At 45.1% G+C, this 25,923-nt stretch overlaps 1 protein-coding gene across 3 annotated transcripts in view; it reads left to right on the top strand.

The window, feature by feature from the left end:
- The window catches only part of glipr2 (GLI pathogenesis-related 2), a 94,637-nt gene that overhangs the window by 8,272 nt on the left and 60,442 nt on the right, over positions 1-25,923 (top strand). The window contains exon 1 of one of the 3 annotated variants that reach the window (XM_068012780.1): positions 14,993-15,014. The exons of 1 other annotated variant lie outside the window; for it this stretch is intronic. The gene's annotated coding sequence lies outside the window, so the exon portion shown is untranslated. Of the gene's footprint in view, positions 1-14,992; positions 15,015-15,724; positions 15,841-25,923 lie in introns of those variants that run through there. One more of the 3 variants, XM_068012778.1, reaches the window with a different exon arrangement.

Here is a 25,923-nt window from a genome sequence, read left to right as displayed (position 1 = left end):
CTAACCCTTTCCCTGGTTACCCTCTTGCTCTTTATATACGTATAAAAAGCCTTGGGATTTTCCTTAATCCTGTTTGCCAATGACTTCTCATAACCCCTTTTAGCCCTCCTGACTCCTTGCTTAAGTTCCTTCCGACTGTCTTTATATTCCGCAAGGGATTCATCTGTTCCTAGCCTTCCAGCCCTTACGAATGCTTCCTTTTTCTTTTTGACGAGGCTCACAATATCCCGCGTTATCCAAGGTTCCCGAAACTTGCCAAACTTATCCTTCTTCCTCACAGGAACATGCTGGTCCTGGATGCTAATCACCTGACGTTTGAAAGACTCCCACATGTCAGATGTTGATTTACCCTCAAACAGCCGCCCCCAATCTAAATTCTTCAGTTCCTGCCTAATATTGTTATAATTAGCCTTCCCCCAATTTAGCACCTTCACCCGAGGACTACTCTTATCCTTATCCACAAGTACCTTAAAACTTATGGAATTATGGTCACTGTTCCCGAAATGCTCCCCTACTGAAACTTCGACCACCTGGCCAGGCTCATTCCCCAATACCAGGTCCAGTACGGCCCCATCCCTAGTTGGCCTATCTACGTATTGTTTCAAGAAGCCCTCCTGGATGCTCCTTACAAATTTTGCCTCATCCAAGCCCCTAGCACTAAGTGAGTCCCAGTCAATATAGGGGAAGTTAAAATCACCCACCACTACAACCCTGTTACCTTTACATCTTTCCAAAATCTGTCTACATATCTGCACCTCTAACTCCCGCTGGCTGTTGGGAGGCCTGTAGTAAACCCCCAACATCGTGACTGCACCCTTCCTATTCCTGAGCTCCACCCATATTGCCTCGCTGCATGACCCCTCCGAGGTGTCCTCCCGCAGTACAGCTGTGATATTCTCCTTAACCAGTAATGCAACTCCCCCACCCCTTTTACATCCCCCTCTATCCCACCTGAAGCTTCAAAATCCTGGAATATTTAGCTGCCAATCCTGTCCTTCCACCAACCAAGTCTCTGTAATAGCAACAACATCATAGTTCCAAGTACTAATCCAAGCTCTAAGTTCATCTGCCTTACCTGTTATACTTCTTGCATTGAAACAGATGCACTTCAGATCACCAGTCCCGCTGTTCTCTGCAATATCTCCCTGCCTGCTCTTCTTCTTAGTCTTACTGGCCTTATTTACTAGTTCCCCTTCATTTATTTCACTGGCTGTCCTACTGCTCTGGTTCCCAACGCCCTGCCACACAAGTTTAAACCCTCACGAGTGATGCTAGCAAACCTCGCAGCCAGGATATTTGTGCCCCTCCAGTTTAGATGCAAACCGTCCTCCTTGTACAGGTCCCATCTGTCCGTGAAGAGATCCCAATGGTCCAGATATCTGAAACCCTCCCCTCTACACCAGCTGTCAAGTTACAATCAAGGGAAGGAGCAATATCAGGATGTGTAAAGTTACAATCAAGGGAAGGAGCAAGATAGGATGGGTCAAGTTACAATCAAGGGAAGGAGCAATATAGGATGGGTCAAGTTACAATCAAGGGAAGGAGCAATATCAGGATGGTTCAAGGCTACAATCAAGGGAAGGAGTAATATCAGGATGGGTCAAGGCTACAATCAAGGGAAGGAGCAATATCAGGATGGGTCAAGGCTACAATCAAGGGAAGGAGCAATATCAGGATGGGTCAAGTTACAATCAAGGGAAGGAGCAATATCAGGATGGGTCAAGGCGACAATCAAGGGAAGGAGCAATATCAGGATGGTTCAAGGCTACAATCAAGGGAAGGAGCAATATAGGATGGTTCAAGGCTACAATCAAGGGAAGGAGCAATATAGGATGGATCAAGTGACAATTAACGGAAGGAGCAATATCAGGATGGGTCAAGGCTACAATTAAGGGAAGGAGTAATATCAGGATGGGTCAAGGCTACAATCAAGGGAAGGAGCAATATCAGGATGGGTCAAGGCTACAATCAAGGGAAGGAGCAATAACAGGATGGGTCAAGGCTACAATGAAGGGAAGGAGCAATATAGGATGGTTCAAGGCTGCAATCAAGGGAAGGAGCAACATCAGGATGCGTCAAGTTACAATCAAGGGAAGGAGCAATATAGGATGGGTCAAGTTACAATCAAGGGAAGGAGCAATATCAGGATGGGTCAAGGCTCAATCAAGGGAAGGAGCAATATCAGGTTGTGTCAAGGCTACATTCAGGGGAAGGAGCAATATCAGGATGGGTCAAGGCAACAATCAAGGGAAGGAGCAATATCAGGATGGGTCAAGGCTGCAGTCACGGGAAGGAGCAATATCATGATGGGTCAAGGCTACAATCAAGGGAAGGAGCAATATAGGATGGTTCAAGGCAACAATCAAGGGAAGGAGCAATATAGGATGGTTCAAGGCCACAATCAAGGGAAGGAGCAATATAGGATGGTTCAAGGCTACAATCAAGGGAAGGAGCAATATAGGATGGTTCAAGGCTACAATCAAGGGAAGGAGCAATATCATGATGGGTCAAGGCTGCAGTCACAGGAAGGAGCAATATCAGGATGGTTCAAGGCTACAATCAAGGGAAGGAGCAATATCATGATGGGTCAAGGCTGCAGTCACAGGAAGGAGCAATATCAGGATGGTTCAAGGCTACAATCAAGGGAAGGAGCAATATAGGATGGTTCAAGGCTACAATCAAGGGAAGGAGCAATATCATGATGGGTCAAGTTACAATCAAGGGAAGGAGTAATATCAGGATGGGTCAAGTTACAATTAACGGAAGGAGCAATATCAGGATGGGTCAAGGCTGCAGTCACGGGAAGGAGCAATATCAGGATGGGTCAAGTTACAATCAAGGGAAGGAGCAATATCAGGATGGTTCAAGGCTACTATCAAAGGAAGGAGCAATATCAGGATGGGTCAAGGCTACAATCAAGGGAAGGAGCAATAACAGGATGGGTCAAGGCTACAATCAAGGGAAGGAGCAATAACAGGATGGGTCAAGGTTACAATCATGGGTAGGAGCAATATCAGGATGGGTCAAGTTACAATTAACGGAAGGAGCAATATCAGGATGGTTCAAGGCTGCAGTCACGGGAAGGAGCAATATCAGGATGGTTCAAGTTACAATTAACGGAAGGAGCAATATCAGGATGGGTCAAGGCTACAATCAAGAGTAGGAGCAATATCAGGATGGGTCAAGTTACAATTAACGGAAGGAGCAATATCAGGATGGTTCAAGGCTGCAGTCACGGGAAGGAGCAATATCAGGATGGTTCAAGTTACAATTAACGGAAGGAGCAATATCAGGATGGGTGAAGGCTACAATTAAGGGAAGGATTAATATCAGGATGGGTCAAGGCTACAATCAAGGGAAGGAAGAATATCAGGATGGGTCAATGCTACAATCAAGGGAAGGAGCAATATAGGATGGGTCAAGGCTACAATCAAGGGAAGGAGCAATATAGGATGGATCAAGTTCCAATCAAGGGAAGGAGCAATATCAGGATGGTTCAAGGCTACTATCAAGGGTAGGAGCAATATCAGGATGGTTCAAGGCTACTATCAAGGGAAGGAGCAATATCAGGATGGGTCAAGGCTACAATCAAGGGAAGGAGCAATAACAGGATGGGTCAAGGCTCCAATCAAGGGAAGGAGCAATAACAGGATGGGTCAAGGTTACAATCAAGGGTAGGAGCAATATCAGGATGGGTCAAGGCTGCAATCAAGGGAAGAGGCAATATCAAGATGGTTCAAGGCTGCAGTCACGGGAAGGAGCAATATCAGGATGGTTCAAGTTACAATTAACGGAAGGAGCAATATCAGGATGGGTCAAGGCTACAATCAAGAGACGGAGCAATATCAGGATGGGTCAAGTTACAATTAACGGAAGGAGCAATATCAGGATGGTTCAAGGCTGCAGTCACGGGAAGGAGCAATATCAGGATGGGTGAAGGCTACAATCAAGGGAAGGAGCAATATAGGATGGGTCAAGTTCCAATCAAGGGAAGGAGCAATATCAGGATGGTTCAAGGCTACTATCAAGGGTAGGAGCAATATCAGGATGGGTCAAGGCTACATTCAGGGGAAGGAGCAATATCAGGATGCGTCAGGTTACAATCAAGGGAAGGAGCATAATCAAGATGGGTCAAGGCTACAATCAAAGGAAGGAGCAATATCAGGATGGGTAAAGTTACAATCAAGGGAAGGAGCAATATCAGGATGGGTCAAGGCTACAATTTCGGGAAGGAGTAATATCAGGATGGGTCAAGGCTACAATCAAGGGAAGGAGCAATATCAGGATGGTTCAAGGCTGCAGTCACGGGAAGGAGCAATATCAGGATGGTTCAAGTGACAATTAACGGAAGGAGCAATATCAGGATGGGTCAAGGCTACAATCAAGGGAAGGAGCAATATCAGGATGGGTCAAGGCTACAATCAAGGGAAGGAGCAATATCAGGATGTGTCAAGTTACAATTAACGGAAGGAGCAATATCAGGATGGGTCAAGGCTACATTCAGGGGAAGGAGCAATATCAGGATGGGTCAAGGCTACAATCAAGGGACGGAGCAATATCAGGATGGGTCAAGGCTACAATCAAGGGAAGGGATAATATCAGGATGGCTCAAGGCTACAAACAAGGGAAGGAGCAATATCAGGATGGTTCAAGGCTACAATCAAGGGAAGGAGCAATATCAGTTTAGGTCAAGTTCCCATCAAGGGAAGGAGAAATATCAGGTTGGGTCAAGGTGACAATCAAGGGAAGGAGCAATATCAGGATGGTTCAAGGCTACAAACAAGGGAAGGAGCAATATCAGGATGGTTCAAGGCTACAATCAAGGGAGGGAGCAATATAGGATCGCTTCAAGGCTACAATCAAGGGAAGGAGCAATATCAGGATGGGTTAAGTTACAATTAACGGAAGGAGCAATATCAGGATGGGTCAAGGCTGCAGTCACGGGAAGGAGCAATATCAGGATGGGTCAAGGCTACAATCAAGGGAAGGAGCAATATCGGATGGTTCAAGGCTACAATCAAGGGAAGGAGCAATATCAGGATGGGTCAAGGCTACAATCAAGGGAAGGAGCAATATAGGATGGTTCAAGGCAACAATCAAGGGAAGGAGCAATATAGGATGGTTCAAGGCTACAATCAAGGGAAGGAGCAATAGCAGGATGGGTCAAGTTACCATCAAGGGAAGGAGCAATATCAGGATGGGTCAAGGCTACATTCAAGGGAAGGAGCAATATCAGGATGGTTCAAGGCTACAATCAAGGGAAGGAGCAATATAGGATGGTTCAAGGCAACAATCAAGGGAAGGAGCAATATAGGATGGTTCAAGGCCACAATCAAGGGAAGGAGCAATATCAGGATGGGTCAAGGCTACAATCAAGGGAAGGAGCAATATAGGATGGTTCAAGGCTCCAATCAAGGGAAGGAGCAATATAGGATGGTTCAAGGCTACAATCAAGGGAAGGAGCAATATCAGGATGGTTCAAGGCTACAATCAAAGGAAGGAGCAATATAGGATGGTTCAAGGCTACAATCAAGGGAAGGAGCAATATCAGGATGGTTCAAGGCTACAATCAAGGGAAGGAGCAATGTCAGGATGGATCCAGTTACAATCAAGGGAAGGAGCAATACAGGATGGGTCAAGTTACAATCAAGGGAAGGAGCAATATCAGGATGGTTCAAGGCTACAATCAAGGGAAGGAGCAATATCAGGATGGTTCAAGGCTACAATCAAGGGAAGGAGCAATATCAGAATGGGTCAAGTTACAATCAAGGGAAGGAGCAATGTCAGCATGGATCCAGTTACAATCAAGGGAAGGACAAATATCAGGATGGTTCAATGCTACTATCAAGGGAAGGAGCAATATCAGGATGGGTCAAGGCTACAATCAAGGGAAGGGATAATATCAGGATGGCTCAAGGCTACAAACAAGGGAAGGAGCAATATCAGGATGGTTCAAGGCTACAATCAAGGGAAGGAGCAATATCAGTTTAGGTCAAGTTCCCATCAAGGGAAGGAGAAATATCAGGTTGGGTCAAGGTGACAATCAAGGGAAGGAGCAATATCAGGATGGTTCAAGGCTACAAACAAGGGAAGGAGCAATATCAGGATGGTTCAAGGCTACAATCAAGGGAAGGAGCAATATAGGATCGCTTCAAGGCTACAATCAAGGGAAGGAGCAATATCAGGATGGGTTAAGTTACAATTAACGGAAGGAGCAATATCAGGATGGGTCAAGGCTGCAGTCACGGGAAGGAGCAATATCAGGATGGGTCAAGGCTACAATCAAGGGAAGGAGCAATATCGGATGGTTCAAGGCTACAATCAAGGGAAGGAGCAATATCAGGATGGGTCAAGGCTACAATCAAGGGAAGGAGCAATATAGGATGGTTCAAGGCAACAATCAAGGGAAGGAGCAATATAGGATGGTTCAAGGCTACAATCAAGGGAAGGAGCAATAGCAGGATGGGTCAAGTTACCATCAAGGGAAGGAGCAATATCAGGATGGGTCAAGGCTACATTCAAGGGAAGGAGCAATATCAGGATGGTTCAAGGCTACAATCAAGGGAAGGAGCAATATCGGATGGTTCAAGGCCACAATCAAGGGAAGGAGCAATATCAGGATGGGTCAAGGCTACAATCAAGGGAAGGAGCAATATAGGATGGTTCAAGGCTCCAATCAAGGGAAGGAGCAATATAGGATGGTTCAAGGCTACAATCAAGGGAAGGAGCAATATCAGGATGGTTCAAGGCTACAATCAAAGGAAGGAGCAATATAGGATGGTTCAAGGCTACAATCAAGGGAAGGAGCAATATCAGGATGGTTCAAGGCTACAATCAAGGGAAGGAGCAATGTCAGGATGGATCCAGTTACAATCAAGGGAAGGAGCAATACAGGATGGGTCAAGTTACAATCAAGGGAAGGAGCAATATCAGGATGGTTCAAGGCTACAATCAAGGGAAGGAGCAATATCAGGATGGTTCAAGGCTACAATCAAGGGAAGGAGCAATATCAGAATGGGTCAAGTTACAATCAAGGGAAGGAGCAATGTCAGCATGGATCCAGTTACAATCAAGGGAAGGAGCAATATCAGGATGGTTCAATGCTACTATCAAGGGAAGGAGCAATATCAGGATGCGTCAAGTTACAATCAAGGGAACGAGCATAATCAAGATGGGTCAAGGCTACAATCAAAGGAAGAAGCAATATCAGGATGGGTCAAGGCTACAATCAAGGGAAGGAGCAATATCAGGATGGGTCAAGTTACAATTAACGGAAGGAGCAATATCAGGATGGGTCAAGGCTACAATCAAGGGAAGGAGCAATATCAGGATGGGTCAAGTTACAATTAACGGAAGGAGCAATATCAGGATGGGTCAAGTTACAATTAACGGAAGGAGCAATATCAGGATGGGTCAAGGCTACAATCAAGGGAAGGAGCAATATCAGGATGGTTGAAGTTACAATTAACGGAAGGAGCAATATCAGGATGGGTCAAGGCTACAATTAAGGGAAGGAGTAATATCAGGATGGGTCAAGGCTACAATCAAGGGAAGGAGCAATATCAGGATGGGTCAAGGCTACAATCAAGGGAAGGAGCAATAACAGGATGGGTCAAGGCTACAATGAAGGGAAGGAGCAATATAGGATGGTTCAAGGCTACAATCAAGGGAAGGAGCAACATCAGGATGGGTCAAGGCTCAATCAAGGGAAGGAGCAATATCAGGTTGGGTCTAGGCTACATTCAAGGGAAGGAGCAATATCAGGATGCGTCAAGTTACAATCAAGGGATGGAGCAATATAGGATGGATCAAGTTACAATCAAGGGAAGGAGCAATATCAGGATGGATCAAGGCTACAATCAAGGGAAGGAGTAATATCAGGATGGGTCAAGGCTCAATCAAGGGAAGGAGCAATATCAGGTTGGGTCAAGGCTACATTCAGGGGAAGGAGCAATATCAGGATGGGTCAAGGCCACAATCAAGGGAAGGAGCAATATCAGGATGGGTCAAGGCTACAATCAAGGGAAGGAACAATATCAGGATGCGTCAAGTTACAATCAAGGGATGGAGCAATATAGGATGGATCAAGTTACAATCAAGGGAAGGAGCAATATCAGGATGGTTCAAGGCTACAATCAAGGGAAGGAGTAATATCAGGATGGGTCAAGGCTCAATCAAGGGAAGGAGCAATATCAGGTTGGGTCAATGCTACATTCAGGGGAAGGAGCAATATCAGGGTGGGTCAAGGCAATAATCAAGGGAAGGAGCAATATCAGGATGGGTCAAGGCTACAATCAAGGGAAGGAGCAATATCAGGATGGGTCAAATTACGATCAAGGGAAGGAGCAATATCAGGATGGATCCAGTTACAATCAAGGGAAGGAGCAATACAGGATGGGTCCAGTTACAATCAAGTGAAGATGCAATATCAGGATGGGTCAAGGCTACAATCAAGGGAAGGAGCAATATAGGATGGGTCAAGTTACAATCAAGAGAAGGAGCAATATCAGGATGGGTCAAGGCTACTATCAAGGGAAGGAGCAATATCAGAATGGTTCAAGGCTATAATCAAGGGAAGGAGCAATATCAGGATGGTTCAAGTCTACAATCAAGGGAAGGAGCAATATCAGGATGGTTCAAGGCTACAATCAAGGGAAGGAGCAATATCAGGATGGGTCAAGGCTACAATCAAAGGAAGGAGCAATATCAGGATGGTTCAAGTTACAATCAAGGGAAGGAGCAATATCAGGATGGTTCAAGGCTACAATCAAGGGAAGGAGCAATATCAGGATGGGTCAAGTTACAATCAAGGGAAGGAGCAATATCAGGATGGTTCAAGTTACAATCAAGGGAAGGAGCAATATCAGGATGGGTCAAGTTATAATTAACAGAAGGAGCAATATCAGGATGGGTCAAGGCTGCAGTCAAGGGAAGGAGCAATATCAGGATGGTTCAAGGCTGCAGTCAAGGGAAGGAGCAATATCAGGATGGGTCAAGGCTGCAGTCAAGGGAAGGAGCAATATCAGGATGGGTCAAGGCTACAATCAAGGGAAGGAGCAATATCAGGATGGGTCAAGGCTGCAATCAAGGGAAGGAGCAATATCAGGATGGGTCAAGGCTGCAGTCAAGGGAAGGAGCAATACCAGGATGGGTCAAGGCTACAATCAAGGGAAGGAGCAATATCAGGATGGGTCAAGTTACAATAAAGGAGCAATATCAGGATGGGTCAAGTTACAATTAACGGAAGGAGCAATATCAGGATGGTTCAAGGCTGCAGTCAAGGGAAGGAGCAATATCAGGATTGTTCAAGGCTGCAGTCAAGGGACGCAGTCCCTTGTTCAGTCAGCAGTGAATGCAGAGCTGGCAGCCTCTTAAATATGTCAGCAGCAGCTGTTGTGGCATCAGTTGACACCGACTTCGGCAACTGACTTCCTGCCTTGGGCTCTGGATTAGACCGCCCCCACACCTTGCGTTCCTTCACTGGCTGTGCACCACATGATCAGATGTGGCCGGCTGCTGAACAAGCAAAGGGAAATGGCAGCTGTTTTCAGAGCCGTCACTGTGACCTTCACCCTCACTGCAAAATTCAGCCCAGAGTTCACAATTCAGGTCGATGATCTTTCATCAGAGCACACAGGTTATTCTGGAATACACTGTCTGAATGGGCAGAAGGAGCAGATTCAATAGTAACTTTCAAAAGGAAATTTCAGGAGTTACCTGAAGCCCTGCACAACATTAGGGGCAGAGACCTAACAAACTGGATGTTCCTGGGGACAAGGGGCATGAAAATATGACTTGAGCATTTCTCAATGTTAGTACTGCACTTCTCTTGGAGTTTCGCTATATGTGAAGTTTGTGTAACAGTGTTAACTATGAGAGCAATTTATAATAAAATGGCATTGTATTATAAAAGTAGCATGTTAAAATACTATTGAATTCTTCTTTTCTTCTTTCGTTTGGGCCTCCTTATCTCGAGAGACAATGGATACGCGCCTGGAGGTGGTCAGTGGTTTGTGAAGCAGCGCCTGGAGTGGCTATAAAGGCCAATTCTAGAGTGACAGGCTCTTCCACAGGTGCTGCAGAGAAATTTGTTTGTTGGGACTGTTGCACAGTTGGCTCTCCCCTTGCGCCTCTGTCTTTTTTCCTGCCAACTACTAAGTCTCTTCGACTCGCCACATTTTAGCCCTGTCTTTATGGCTGCCCGCCAGCTCTGGCGAACGCTGGCAACTGACTCCCACGACTTGTGATCAATGTCACAGGATTTCATGTCGCGTTTGCAGACGTCTTTAAAGCGGAGACGTGGACGGCTGGTGGGTCTGATACCAGTGGCGAGCTCGCTGTACAATGTGTCTTTGGGGATCCTGCCATCTTCCATGCGGCTCACATGGCCAAGCCATCTCAAGCGCCGCTGACTCAGTAGCGTGTACAAGCTGGGGATGTTGGCCGCCTCGAGGATTTCTGTGTTGGAGATACGGTCCTGCCACCTGATGCCAAGTATTCTCCGGAGGCAGCGAAGATGGAATGAATTGAGACGTCGCTCTTGGCTGGCATACGTTGTCCAGGCCTCGCTGCCATAGAGCAAGGTACTGAGGACACAGGCCTGATACACTCGGACTTTTGTGTTCCGTGTCAGTGCGCCATTTTCCCACACTCTCTTGGCCAGTCTGGACATAGCAGTGGAAGCCTTACCCATGCGCTTGTTGATTTCTGCATCTAGAGACAGGTTACTGGTGATAGTTCAGCCTAGGTAGGTGAACTCTTGAACCACTTCCAGAGCGTGGTCGCCAATATTGATGGATGGAGCATTACTGACATCCTGCCCCATGATGTTCATTTTCTTGAGGCTGATGGTTAGGCCAAATTCATTGCAGGCAGCCGCAAACCTGTCGATGAGACTCTGCAGGCACTCTTCAGTGTGAGATGTTAAAGCAGCATTGTCAGCAAAGAGGAGTTCCCTGATGAGGACTTTCCGTACTTTGGACTTCGCTCTTAGACGGGCAAGGTTGAACAACCTGCCCCCTGATCTTGTGTGGAGGAAAATTCCTTCTTCAGAGGACTTGAACGCATGTGAAAGCAGCAGGGAGAAGAAAATCCCAAAAAGTGTGGGTGCGAGAACACAGCCGTTTCACGCCACTCAGGATAGGAAAGGGCTCTGATGAGGAGCCACCATGTTGAATTGTGCCTTTCATATTGTCATGGAATGAGGTGATGATACTTAGTAGCTTTGATGGGCATCCGATCTTTTCTAGTAGTCTGAAGAGACCACGTGTGCTGACGAGGTCAAAGGCTTTGGTGAGATCAATGAAAGCAATGTAGAGGGGCATCTGTTGTTCACGGCATTTCTCCTGTATCTGACGAAGGGAGAACAGCATGTCAACGGTCGATCTCTCTGCACGAAAGCCACACTGTGCCTCAGGGTAGACGCGCTCGGCCAGCTTCTGGAGCCTGTTCAGAGCGACTCGAGCAAAGACTTTCCCCACTGAGCAGGGAGATTCCACGGTAGTTGTTGCAGTCACCGCGGTCACCTTTGTTTTTATAGAGGGTGATGATATTGGCATCGCGCATGTCCTGAGGTACTGCTCCCTCGTCCCAGCACAGGCATAGCAGTTCATGTAGTGCTGAGAGTATAGCAGGCTTGGCACTCTTGATTATTTCAGGGGTAATGCTGTCCTTCTCAGGGGCTTTTCCGCTGGCTAGAGAATCAATGGCATCACTGAGTTCCGATTTGGTTGGCTGTATGTCCAGCTCATCCATGACTGGTAGAGGCTGGGCTGCATTGAGGGCAGTCTCAGTGACAGCATTCTGCCTGGAGTACAGTTCTTGGTAGTGCTTAACCCAGCGGTCCATTTGTTTGTGTTGGTCAGTGATTATGTCCCCTGATTTAGATTTGAGGGGGGCGATCTTCTTGATGGTTGGCCCAAGAGCTCTCTTCATGCCATCATACATTCCTCTGATGTTTCCGGTGTCTGAGGCCAGCTGAATATGACTGCATAGGTGTTGCCAGTAGTCGTTTGCGCAGCGCCTGGCTGTTCTTTGTGCAGTGCTTCTGGCTGCTTTAAGTGCTGCGGATGTTAAATCGCTGGGGGCTTTCTTGTAGTTCAACAGTGCAATGCGCTTAGCGGCTATGACAGGTTCCAGCTCTTCATTATGAGATTGAAACCAGTCTGCATTTCTCTTCGCACTTTTGCCGTAGGTGGTCAAAGCTGACTCATAGATGGCGTCTCTGATGTGGGCCCACTTGGTCTCAGCATCCCCTGTGGGAGTGTTTTGAAGGGCTGTTACAAGTGAATTTAGAAATTTTTGTAACAGCTGTGGGTGAGAAATTCTGCTCGTGTTGATGCGTGGGTGGCCCTTCTGCTTGGAATGATGCAACTTCTTTGGTCTGAGTCTAACCTTGCTGCACACCAGGGAGTGGTCGGTGTCGCAGTCCGCACTGTGGAAGCTGCGTGTGATTTGAACACTGTTTAAGGCGGCTCGCCTTGTGACAATGAGGTCTAGCTGGTGCCAACGACGCGATCTTGGGTGCCTCCGTGAAACCTGGTGACAGGGTTTAGTGTGAAAGAACGAGTTGGTGATGCAGAGGTTATGATAGGTACACAACTCAAGCAGTCTCTGCCCGTTCTCATTCATCCTTCCAACGCCATAGCGCCATGAGTCATGGTCGGCCCCAACCCTGGCATTAAAGTCCCCCAGCAGGAATAGGTGTTCGGTGTTGGGGATGCTGCTAATGATGTTATGGAGTTGCTCGTAGAACTGGTCTTTAGCTTCATGTGGGGAGCAGAGTGTTGGAGCATAGATGCTGAGTAGGTGTACTGGACCAGAGGTGGTGAGCAGTCGGATGGACAGTATGCGTTCCGAGCTATTTGAGGGAGGCTCTATCATGCTGAGCAAGGAGTTTCTGATGGCGAAGCCCACTCCATGCTGTCTTGGTTCTTCAGGATCCCTGCCCTGCCAGAAGAAGGTGTAGTCTTGCTCTGCTGGAGATCCACTCGCGGGGAGGCGAGTCTCCTGAAGTGCTGCAATGTCTACATTGAGTCTACTGAGCTCGTTATTAATGATGGTGGTCTTCCGAGAATCGTTGATTTGTGTAAGGTCTTCCGACAGGCCAGGACACATAGTTCTGACGTTCCAGCTTGCAAAGCGAAGGGCTGGTACCTTCTTTCCTTTTTTCATGTTGTTTGGTGCGGTGTATCAGTCCACCTTTCGGGCAATGACCCTGAGCTCCAAGCACCAATTGAAGCAGGTAGACTGTGGCAGGACAGAACCTTATTGACCAGGGTCTGCCCGGTTTGAGGCGGGTGGTAGCTGTCCAGTGAGGTGCAATGACCTCTCCCACCGACAAAGGCAACCCGTGGCGCCCAGTTTCTACGCCAATTTATCTGAACTTATAACCCGTAACTGCTGCCTTCCGTGTTGTGTCAGTCGCTGTGAGGCAACTATGGAGTGACCTCTCCATGGCGCATGCCTGGGCAAATTTATGGAGGTTGGGAGTTGCCCAGTCATCAAAACCCCCCTCTCGGCCTTTCTGGTGGGGTCCAAAGGAGTGCAGGGCACGACGTTTGGCACCAGTATGGCTGCAGGAACTGCCGGAAACATGCCAAAGGTGACACATGACGGCCTACGGGGTTCCGCTCCGGATTATCTGTGAGGGTTTACTCCCTTAGCCTTGGTCTCTCCCGAGACGCACACAAGGCAGTGGGGTTGTTGGGGCCCCTACACAGGTGTAGGATGGTGCCGGTGGGAGGAGGGGATGCGAGGGGGAGGGGTAGAGGGAGGGGTTGCGAGGGAGAGCTGGGAAGGGGGCTGTAAGGGGTTGGGGGGGGTGCAGGGGAAGGGGATGCGAGGGGAAGATGGTGCGAGGGGGGGCGGGCTGGGACGGGGTTGTGAGGGAGTGAGCTGAGAGGGTGGAGCAGGGAAGGGGACGGGGGGTGGAAGGGGGGAAAGGGGGGGGGGAAAGGGGAGGGAGGGGGGGGGGAAAGCAGGTGCAGGTAATAAGCCATTTCCTCAGTGCCCACCATCGACGTCCGGAAAGCTCATCCACGTCCTTCGGGAGGTGAAGCATCTTTTGGCAGACTACTATTGAATACAACAGGGTTTATCATTATGTTTTATTATATCATGATTTCATTATATCAGGAGTTTAATTGTAACAGCTGCTTAATAGAACAGGAGTTTATGTTGATTTTTATTTTCATTATAACAGGGTTTTGTTATAACAGGAGTTTAATTGTTACAGGGTTTTGTTACAATAGGAGTTTATTTTAGCAGTGTGGGTTTATTATAAACCAGAATTTATCACAACAGGAGTTTAATTTTAACAGGCTTTTCATTCTAACTGTTGTTTATTAGAACTAGTTTAGTGTGAGTTGCGGCTCAGTTGATAGCACTCTCATTTCTGAGCTAGAAGGTCATGGGTTTAAGCCCCACTCCAGAGCCTTGAGCACAAATATCCAGACTGACACTCCAGTGCAGTACTGAGGGAGTACTGTACTGTCAGAGGTGCCGTCTTTCAGATGAGGACTTAAACTGAAGCCCCATTTGCCTTCACAGATGGACATAAAAGATCCCATGACACTATTTCAAAAAAGGTTAGGGCAGATCCCTCTGGTGTCCTGGCCAATATTTACCCCTCAAACAATATCACAGAAACAGATTATCAGGTCATTATCACATTGCTGTTTGTGGGAGCTTGCAATGTGCAAATTAGCTGCTGCATTTCCGACATTCCAACAGTAACTTCACTTTAGAAGTACTTCATTGCCAGTAAAGCGCTCGGGATGTCCTGAGCTTTTGAAAGGTGCTATGTAAATGCAGGGTTTTTTTTGGATAGCTACTTTTCTTTCAGGTCTGCTCGATTTAAACAGTCATGTGTTTTGCTGAAATTATGTTCTGTGAAAGTCAAAATTATCTTTTGGTGACTCAATATTTCATGGCTGACAGGACAAGCAGTTGCTGCTTCCTGTTTCACTGAAATCAAAAGCAATGACATCTCTTCTAGATTTCAGAAGAATTTGGTAAGTTAATTTGAAGCCTCTGAAACTTTTCTCTTGCATGACTCAACTCGTCTTTGCAGCAGCATTAACAGGAAAGGGAACAAAGTGTAATTGCAGCATTGCACCAGAGTATCAGCCCATATTTTTGTGCTCAAGTCTCTGGGGTACGACTTGAACACAACCGTCTGTCTCAGATGGGATAGTTATGCAATGAAGCAAGGCTGGCACCTTAATTACAATGCTTTAATGAAGCCGAGCGAGCAATTGGATGCGGTATTTCTGTGTTATGCTGAGTTTTATCGGAGGCTCACTATTTGGCCATGGCCTGTAGACCCAATAGGCCAGTAGACACGTAATCCCATAGGCCCGTAGGACAGTAGGCCCATAAACCTGTGGGATCATACATTAATCTGTATTTGCATGTTATGAGGCTGAAGGCACTGGGGAGTCACAACAACCCAGCTCGATGGGGCTGCCTGTGTTCTGTTGCTAGCATCCTGTGGTACTGCATCCTGCTTGGCACTGCTTACAGTGATTGTACCAGTAACACAGCTATATCTTCTTCAGACTATTGCTGTTTGATTGGCTAAACAAACAGCCACTGCAGCTGGTCTTCAGCCAACCACTTTAATTTTCAGTGGTTAAGGTGGGTTGAGAAATTCTGTCATGTTGTCAGAGTTATTGCCTCAACCGATCTTTTTATAGATCCTCCTCTTCAACTGTTTTTTTCCCCGTTTCATTTCCGCGTTGCAAATCTGAGGATTAGTAAGAGGTACCTTGTGAGTGTGCTCCAGTTAATCAGGTCGGAGCAGTTCTGTGATCTTTGATGAGTTCTGTGTTAGCACGGGTAAGCCGAATGTACTTCATTCTGTCTTTTTGAAATTTTAAGTCAATCTGCCTGTTTGGGTATTGGACTGTATTAACAGAACCATTCAGTACAAATCAAAGGATTTCATGCTGTTATGACACAGGTTGTTGGCTAGACCACCTCTGGAGTACTTCGCCCACGCGTGGTAAAGGTTTCAGAGGAGAGCTATGCGACTAATCCGTAGTTTTGTTACTCAGATAGGCTTAAGGAGCAGAGTCTGATTACACCAGTGTAGACTTAGAGGAAACTTGACAGAGATCTAATGCAATGAAAGGGATGTATTACATGCCAGGTGACAAATTATTTCAAATTAACTGATTGGGGAGAACCTGGGGACAGGAGTTTAAACTATGTAAGAGTAGAAATAGACTAGTTATAGGAGGTTCTTCTTTTCCCAGAGAATTGTGAGCCTCTAGAGTACATTGCCAGCTGGTGTGGTAGGTGCTGACTCTTTGCAGACCTTCAAGAGGGAGCTGTGCAGGTTCCTGACTGGAACAGAGATCATATAGAAAGTAAATGTCTTTACCAATAACATTTGCTGCATGTGACCTGCTGAGGGGGTCGGACAGGTATTTTCCAGATTTTTTCCCCCTCATTGGCTCGTGGTTTGTTTCTGTTTTCTTGCCTTTTTCCCAAGGGATTACAAGGCTGTGGTGTGGGCAGATGAGGGTGTCTGGTCGTGATGCTGCAGCTATCATGGGTGTGGGGTGGGCTTTATTGCACCAGATGGTCTTTTCTGATCATCAATTTTGTATGTTCTACTCGCAGGGATGTTGCTGGCACCTCAGCCCTGAGCCTTTCTGCCTTTTCCAGCTGCAGGGCTTGCCATAATTGCTTTCACTGTAACATACCATGCTGTTAAAACTCCTGCAAGCTTTGGCATGACCTCCAACACCCCCAACTCTTGCTGCCATGAGGATTGCACTCACAGGCCTTCCCACACCCATCACATTGTAAGCAGCCTTGCTGCCCATTCACCCGCAATCCTTGCCATCCCCAGTCTCTGCAGCCATGGACTGATTAAAGAGAACAACTGAATTATAAAGGGTAGGTCATCTCTAACAAACCTAATTCAATTTTTTGAGGAAGTAACTAAAGTAGTGTTGGATGTCATCTATACAGACTTCCAGAAGGCATGCGATCAGGTTCCACATAAGAGACTTAAAAGAGTTAAAGCTCATGGAATTGAAGGCATATTACTGACCGAGTTAGAAGATTGGTTAGGTGGTAGAAGACAGAGATTCGGGATAAAGGGTACATAGCCGAATTGGAAGGAAGTGACTAGCGGTGTCTCGCAGGAATCTCTGTTGGGTTCTCAACTATTCACTATATTTATTACAGACTAAGATAACAAAATAGACAGCCATGTATCTAAGTTTTCTGATGACACAAAAATCTGTGGTATAGTAAGTAGTGTAGACAGAAGCATAAAATTACCACCACTTCTCTCCTCTCGTCCACTGTTGCTTAATTATCAGACTGCTTATCTGACATTCAGTACTAGATGAGCAGAAATTTCCTCAAATTAAATATTGGGAAGACTGAAGCCATTGTTTTCGGTCCCTGCATCCAACTCCATTTCCTGGCTACTGGCTCAATCCCTCTCTCTGGCAACAATCTGAGATTAAACTATTCTGTTTGCAAACTTGGTGTCACATTTGACCTTGAGATGAGCCTCCAACCTTATTTTCGTGCCCTCACTAAGATCATCTATTTCCACTGTTACGATCCCATTAGGGACTGTTAACTTTTTAAAAAGAAAGTCAAATTCCCAGTTATTACTGATAGAATTACACCACAAGATTTCATGTTTTAAACAAAATTTTACTGTACAAGAGTTAAACAAAGTAAAACTAACTTAACACTACAACTTGAGACATTTATATTTTAAACTTAAAATCTTACAGAACACTTCCATTTTACTTTTACTTCCACCCCTAGAATTCCCCTATACTTTACAGGATCTTGATGGTTTGTTCACTTTTCCTGGGACAAATCCAAAGTGTACCAGAGCTGTTAGGGATTCACTTTGGTTCCTTAATTTCTCAGCTGTTTTCTGAGGTATGAGATCACCTCCTGAATCTAGACTTCCCAGGTTGAGCATGGGCTTGCCTAAAAACGGAAACAACCCTGGTTTGATGGCCTCTTTGCCCCTGAGTCCAGCTGCTTTCAAAAGCCAACTCCTTGTCTGAAGCCAATTCACTGACAAGCACACAGATCAAAAAACCAACAGGCGCCCCCTGTATCATCTATCGCCAAAGCTATGTGGTACGCATAGGATGGCCCAGATAGCAATTTAAACTAATTATTTTCAACTCAAATCTTCTCTTTGATTCTTGATACCCACATGAATAATTGATATTGCTAACAATGACACAGCAATTTCCTTTAAACTTTCTGGTTCCAACTGCCCAACTAAACGAGGCCACCTGTGGTCTTATGGCTCTCGCCTCTCTAACACTGTCTCTGTAAGCAGTCAGGGAGAGATTTTTGAACTTTAAATCTTCTCTTTGTTCTGGGAAATCATATGAATAATTTAAACCCCTGAGGTAGCTGCAGACACACCGTCTTCATCAAGACGAGGGGTTCCTATTGTGTAGGGTCTTTACACTTCCCAATATGACCTTACTGCATGAACATGGGCCACCCTAGGTTTGTTTGCCAGCTTCGCAAATCAGGTGTTTTCATTTGTCTTGCAGTAAAAAAATTAAATTCCCAAATTAAAAATTACCTCTAGAAAATTAATACAAAACATGAACCTGGTAACCGTAACACCACCACTGTAGCATTGCCCAGCTTCTTCCCTGTCTCAGCTCATCTGCTGATGAAACCCTCATTCATGTCTTTGTTACCTCTATACTGATTCCAATGCACCCCTGGCTTGTCTCCCACATTCTACTCACCTTAAACTTGAGGTCATCTAAAACTCTGCTGCCCGTGTCATAACTCGCACCAGGTCCCGTTCCCTCACCACCCCTGTATTTGCTGACCTATATTGGCTATCAGTCAAGCAATACATTGATCTTGAAATTCTCATCATTGTTTTCAAACCCCTCCATGGTCTTGCCCCTCCCTATCTCTGTAATCGTCTCCAGCCCCACAACCCTCCAAGATATCTACGCTCCTCTAATTCTGGCCTCTTGCGCATCCCTGATTTTAATCGCTCCACCATTGGTGGCTGCGCCTTCAGTTGCCTAGGCCCAAGCTCTGGAATACCCTCCCTGCACCTCTCCGCCTCTCCATCTTGCTTTCCTCCTTTAATGCATTCCATAAAACCTACCTCTTAAACCAAGCTTTTGGTCATCTAACCTAATATCTTCCTTTGTGTCTCAGTGTCATACTTTGTTTTATAACGCTCCTGTGAAGTGCCTTGAGACAAAAACAAGAAATGCTGGAATCACTCAGCAGGTCTGGCAGCATCTGTGGAAAGAGAAGCAGAGTTAACGTTTCGGGTCAGTGACCCTTCTTCGGAAGTGCCTTGAGACGTTTGGTTATGTTAAAGATGCTATATAAATATAAGTTGTTGTTGTAGTACAAGAGACATTGATAGATTAAGTGACTGGACAAAACTGTGGCAGACAGATTTCAGTGTAAGTGAGTGTGAAATTGCACATTTTGGAACAAAAAATGATAAATCTGAGTAGTATTTCAATCGTGAAAAACTAGGAACAGTGAAGACCCAAAGAGATTCAGGGGTCTGTGTATACAGATCATCTTATATCTAGAGTGCTTTAGTATAAAGGGGAGGAAGTTTTGCTACAGCTATACAAAGCCGTGGTTAGACCACATCCAGAATACTGTATACAGTTCTGGGCACCACTCATAAAGAACATATTGGCACCCTACCTCCTTATTTACCCTTTGCACTAGTACACTGGTCCTATTTCAGTTTAGGTGAAGGCCATCCCTTTGGTACAGCTCCTACCTGTCCCAGTACTGATGCCAGTGTCCCATGAAAAGGAGCCCCTCTTTTCCACACCAGTCCTTTAGCCATGTGTTAATTCTCCTGATTTGTCTATCTCTATGACAATTTTCACGTGGCTTCAGCAATAATCCAGAGAATATTACCCTCAAGGTCCTGCTTCTTAATTTATCTCCTAGTTCCTGATACCAATCCCCCCTCGCCCCGCCCTCCCACAATCCCGCACATCCTCCCTATAGTAGGACCTCCATCTGTTCCTACCTATGTCATATATTCCGACATACACCTCAACAACTGGATTCTCCCCCTCCCTTTCAAAGATCCTGTCCAGCCGACTCAAATTACCCTGGTACCAGGTAGGCAACATGCCCTTTGGGACTCTCGTTTGTGGCTGCAGAAGACACTATATATTGCTTCTGTAATGAAAGCAAAATACTGCAGATGCTGGAAATCTGAAATAAAAACAAGAAATGCTGGAAATACTCAGCAGGTCTGGCAGCATCTGTGGAGAGAGAAGCAGAGTTAACGTTTCAGGTCAGTGACCCTTCATCAGAACTCTGATTCTGATGAAGGGTCACTGATCTGAAACGTTAACTCTGCTTCTCTCTCCACAGATGCTGCCAGACCTGCTGAGTATTTCCAGCATTTCTTGTTTTTATTATCTACTGTTTCTGCTCCGGTTGTGTCAGCAACACAGACTAAATTCTGTATTCCGCCAACATTGTGAATGTGGTTAGTACTAGCAAACTCCCTAATTATAGAATCCCCTATCACTAACACATTTCTATAATGCTCTTCCCCTCTCCCCACCCCCACCCACTAGGATAGCCTTCTGAGGCACTTGTCTGAATTGGTGTTCATTGTGGCTGTCCTCCTCACAGTCTTTATCCTTGTCCTCACAATTAGCCAGTTGTTCTCAATCTCTAAGACCCTGCTACCCAGCTCCCTGACAGTCACACCCTCCCTTTCCTGAACTTGTGCTTTGCTCTGGGGTGTGACTGTGTTCTGGATAAAACTATCCAGAAATTCCTCCCACTTCCTTCTGTTTCGAGTGTCATTACTCACATTCCAGCTCAATAAATCTGTGCTGGGGTGACTGAAGGCAGAGACAATTCCATTGAGAAAGACTCTATGAGAAGGATACACTATCTGTGGCCAATGAAAGAAGTTAAGGATGGCATCAAATTGAAAAAAAAGGCATACAATGCTGCAAAGATTAATGGTAGGCCAGAAGATTGGGAACATTTTAGAAACCAGCAAAGAACGGCTAAAAAAAAATGAAGAGGGAGAAATTAGTGTATGCAAGTAAACTGGCAACAAATATTTTTTTAAAACTGTAAAAGCTTCTTCAAGTATATGAAAAGGAACAGAGTAGCTAAAGTAAGTGTTGGTTCCTTAGAGGATGAGCCTGGGAATTAATAATAGGAAACAATGAAATGTCAAGTATTTTGGATCTTCACAGTAGAAGTCACAAAAAGCATCCCAAGAATAGCAGAAAGTCAGGAGGTAAAAGGGAGGGAGGAACTTTAAACAATCACTATCACTAGAGAAAAAGTACTTGGAAAACTAATAGGACTAAAGGCTAATAAGTCGCTGGACCTGATGGCCTGCACCCTCAGGTCTTAAAAGAAGTGGCTGCAGAGATAGTTGGTGCATTGGTTGTAATATTCCAAAATTCCTTAGATTCTGGAAAGGTCCCAGCAGACTGGAAAACCGCAAATGTAACACCTCTATACAAGAAAGGGTGGGGGTGGGAGGTGACAGAAAGCAGGAAACTATAGGCCAGTTAGCCTAACATCTGTCATTGGGAAAATGCTAGAATCCATTATCAAGGAAGTAGTAACAGGACATTTAGAAAATTATAATACATTCAGGTAGAGTCAACATGGTATTATGAAAGAGAAATTATGTTTGACAAATTTATTAGCGTTCTTTGAAGATGTAAGAAGCAGGATGGATAACGGGGAATCAGTAGATTTCGTGTATTTGGATTTCCAAAAGGCATTCAATAAAGTGCCACATAAAGGTTACTGCACAAGATAAGCCCTCACAGTGTTGGGGGTGCTGCAGTGTGTATTAAGCCTGGCAAATAAAATGTGTGATCTGGAAGGTCTTGCTATTGGACATCATTAGCGTAATAGAAACATGGTGGAATGATTCCAATCAATGGGATATTTATTTATTTATTTAGAGATACAGCACTGAAACAGACCCTTCGGCCCACCAAGTCTGTGCCGACCAACAACCATCCATTTATACTAACCCTACAGAAATCCCATGTATTTGGAAGGATAGAAATTGTTTAGAAGAGACCATGTCAGGAGTAAAAGAGGTGGCGTGGCAGTATATATAAACTTCTGTATTGAGGCACAAGTGAGAGAGGATGCAAAAAAGGAAAGGGCAGACACAGAATCGCATTGCATAGAATTAAGAAATGATAAGAGAGGTAAACTACTACTGGGGGTTTGCTATAGTCCGCGAGGCCAGCGTGTAAGCCTTGATCTGGAACTGTGCGATGAGGTAAAAAAAAAAGATGACTGATAAGGGACGGAATATAGTAGTTGGAGATTTTACCTTAATATGACTGGGACAATAATGTCTCTACATATGAGACAGGAAGGATTTATAGAGTTAATGGAATAATGTTTAATGAATTATTTTGTAAATGAGTCAACATCTTCAACTAGTTACAAGTACTCTCAATCACTCTCCAAGACAAAGGTGGGTGAGGCATTAAGTACCAAGATTAATGCCCTGATTAAACAGTACAACCAAGAAACTCATAAAGAAGGGCGAAAAAAGGAGGCAATTAAGCGACAAAGGAAAATGGCATAAAATTAAAACAGATTCAACACCAAAAGGAATGCCAGAAGTATAGAAAGGCATCAGAATGGTAAAGAAAGAAATCAAATTGAATATGGCAAGAGAAGTGAAGGATAATCATAAAAAGATTCTAGTCATATTAAGACAAAAAGGAAAAACGAGGAATGGAGTGAGGCCACTGAAAGTGGGATCAGGTGAAGACAGGACAATTCATGCTATACAACTTGTTAAAGTGCTAAATAAATGTATTGTTTCAGTTTTATACCCAGCAAATATTAAAGATAAAATCCTGGGGCATCTGGATAAAAATACGCATTCATAAAAGGAGTGTCCTGCCAATTTAACTTGCTGGTTTACTTTGAAGGTGTGAAAAGAAGCTGGGTAAGGGTAAGACAGTGGATGGCGTTACATAGAGCTATCTAGTATTTGCAGCACAGAAACAGGCCATTCTGGTCCATGCCAGTGTTTATGCTCTACACAAACTTCCTCCCACCTTACTTCATCTCATCCTTTCTATTCCTTTCTCCCTTACGTGTTAACCAGCTTCCCCTTAAAAGCATCTATGCTATTCAGCGCAACCAGTCCTTGTGGTAGCAAGTTTCACATTCTAACCATTCTTTGAGTAAAGAAGTTTCTCTTGAATTCCTTATTGGATTTATTTGTGAGCAATATATTTATGAATCCTTATTTTGGACTCCCGCACAAATGGAAACATCTTCTCTGTGTCTACCCTATCAAACCCTTTCATAATTTTAAAGATCTCTATTAGGTCACCGCTCATACTCTGCTTTGGCAGAGAAAAGAGCCCCTGTCTGTTCAGCCTTCAATGATTGAAATAATCTTTCAGCTTTGGTATCATCCATATAAATTTTTTTGCACTTTTTCCAGTACCTCTATATCCTTTTTGTAATATGGTGCATTGGAAAGAAAGGTTTTATACTATTTAACATAATCTCTCTGCTTTTCAATTGTATTCCTTTACAAATGAACTCGAGTGCTTTGTTTGCTTTTTAATGTCGCTACTTTTAGAGTCATAGAGTTATACAGCACAGAAACAGGCCCTTTGGCCCATTGTGTTCGTGCGGGTCATCAAGCACCTATCTATTCTAATCCCATTTTCCAGCACCTGGCCCATATCCTTGTATGCTACGGCGTTTCAAGTGCTCATCTAAATACTTCTTAAATGTTGTGAGGATTCCTGCCTCTACCACCCCTTCAGGCAGTGTGTTCCAGATTCCAACTACCCTCTGAGTGAAAAGATTTTTCCTCAAATCTACTCTAAACCTCCTGCCCCTTACCTTAAATCTATGCCCACTGATTATTGACACCTCTGTTAACGGAAAAAGTTTCTTCCTATCTACCCTATCTATGCCCCTCATAATTTTGTATACCTCAGTCAGGTCCCCCGTCAGCCTTCTCTGCTCTAAGGAAAACAACCCTAGCCTATCCAGTCTCTCTTCATAGCTGAAATGCTCCAGTCCAGGCAACATCCTGGTGAATCTCCTTTGCACCCTCTCCAGTGCAATCACGTCCTTCCTATAGTGTGGTGCCCAGAACTGTACACAGTACTCCAGCTGTGGCCTAACTAGCGTTTTATACAGCTCCATCATAACCTCCCTGCTCTTATATTCTATGCCTCAGTGAATAAAGTCAAGTATCCCATATGCCTTCTTAACCACCTTATCTACCTGTGCCGCTGCCTTCAGTGATCTATGGACAAGTACAACAAGGTCCCTCTGACCTTCTGTACTTCCTAGGGACCTTCTGTACTTCCTAGGGTCCTACCACCCATTGTATATTCCCTTACCTTGTTAGTCCTCCCAAATTTCATCACCTCACACTTCTCAGGATTAAATTCCATTTGCCACTGCTCTGCCCATCATACCAGCCCATCTATAATCATCCTGTAATCTAAGGCTTTCCTCCTCTCTATTTACGACACCACCATTTTTCGTGTCATCTGCGAACTTACTGATCATACCTCCTACATTCACGTCTAAATCATTAATGTACATTACAAATTGCAAGGGTCCCAGCACCGATCCCTGTGGTACACCACCGGTCACAGGGGCTTCCACTCACAAAAACAACCCTCGACCGTTTCCCTCTGTCTCCTGCCACTAAGCCAATTTTGGATCCAATTTGCCAAATTGCCCTGGATCCCATGGGCTCTTACCTTCTTAACCAATCTCCCATGTGGGACCTTATCAAAAGCGTTACTGAAGTCCATGCAGACTACATCAACTGCTTTACCCTCATCTACACATCTAGTCACCGCCTCAAAAAATTCAATCAAAGTTTGTTAGACGTGATCTCCCCCTGACAAAGCCATGCTGACTATCCCTGATTAATCCCTGCCTCTCCAAGTGGAGATTAATCCTGTCAGAATTTTTTTCCAATAGTTTCCCAACTACTGATGTTAGACTCACCGGCCTGCAATTACCTGGTTAATCTCTGCTACCCTTCTTGAGTAATGGTACACGTTCGCTGTCCTCCAGTCCTCTGGTAGCTCTCCTGTGGCCAGAGAGGATTTGAAAATTTGTGTCAGAGCCCCTGCTATCTCCTCCCTTGCCTCATATAGCAGCCTGGTATACATCTCATCTGGGCCTGGGGATTTATCCACTTTTAAGCTCGCTAAAACCGCTATACCTCCTCCCTTTCAATGCTAATTTATTCAAGTATATCACAATCCCCCTCCCTGATCTCTACACCCACATCATCCTTCTCCATAGTGAACACAGATGAAAAGTAATTTAAAACCTGACATATATCCTCCGGTTCCACATACAGATTGCCACTTTGGTCTGTAATGGGCCCGACTCTTTCCCTGGTTATCCTCTTCCCCTTAATATACTTATAAAAGGCCTTGGGATTTTCCTTTACTTACCCACCAGTCTTTTTTCATGTCCCCTCTTTGCTCTCCTAATTAATTTAAGTAGACCCCTGCACTTTATATACTCCTCTAGGGCCTCCACTGTTTTCAGCCCTCTGAATCTGCCATAAGCCTCCTTTCGTTTCCTTATCCAATCCTCTATATCCCTTGACATCCAGGGTTCCCTGGACTTGTTGGTCTTACTCTTCACCTCTATGGGAACATGTTCGCCCTGAACTCTCACTATTTCCTTTTTGAATGACTCCCACTGATCTGATGTCGACTTTCCTACCAGTAGCTGCTCCCAGTCCACTTTGGCCAGATCCTGTTTTATCACATTGAAATCTGCTTTCCCCCAATTCAGTACCTTTATTTGGCTCCATCTTTGTCCTTTTCTATAACTACTTTAAATCTTACAGAGTTATGGTCACTATCCCCGAAATGC

The sequence above is a fragment of the Heterodontus francisci genome, chromosome 32, assembly GCF_036365525.1.
Source record: "Heterodontus francisci isolate sHetFra1 chromosome 32, sHetFra1.hap1, whole genome shotgun sequence".
Classification (NCBI taxonomy): domain Eukaryota; kingdom Metazoa; phylum Chordata; class Chondrichthyes; order Heterodontiformes; family Heterodontidae; genus Heterodontus; species Heterodontus francisci.
Note: the sequence above shows the minus strand (reverse complement) of the source record. Positions and strands in the feature narration are given on the sequence as shown.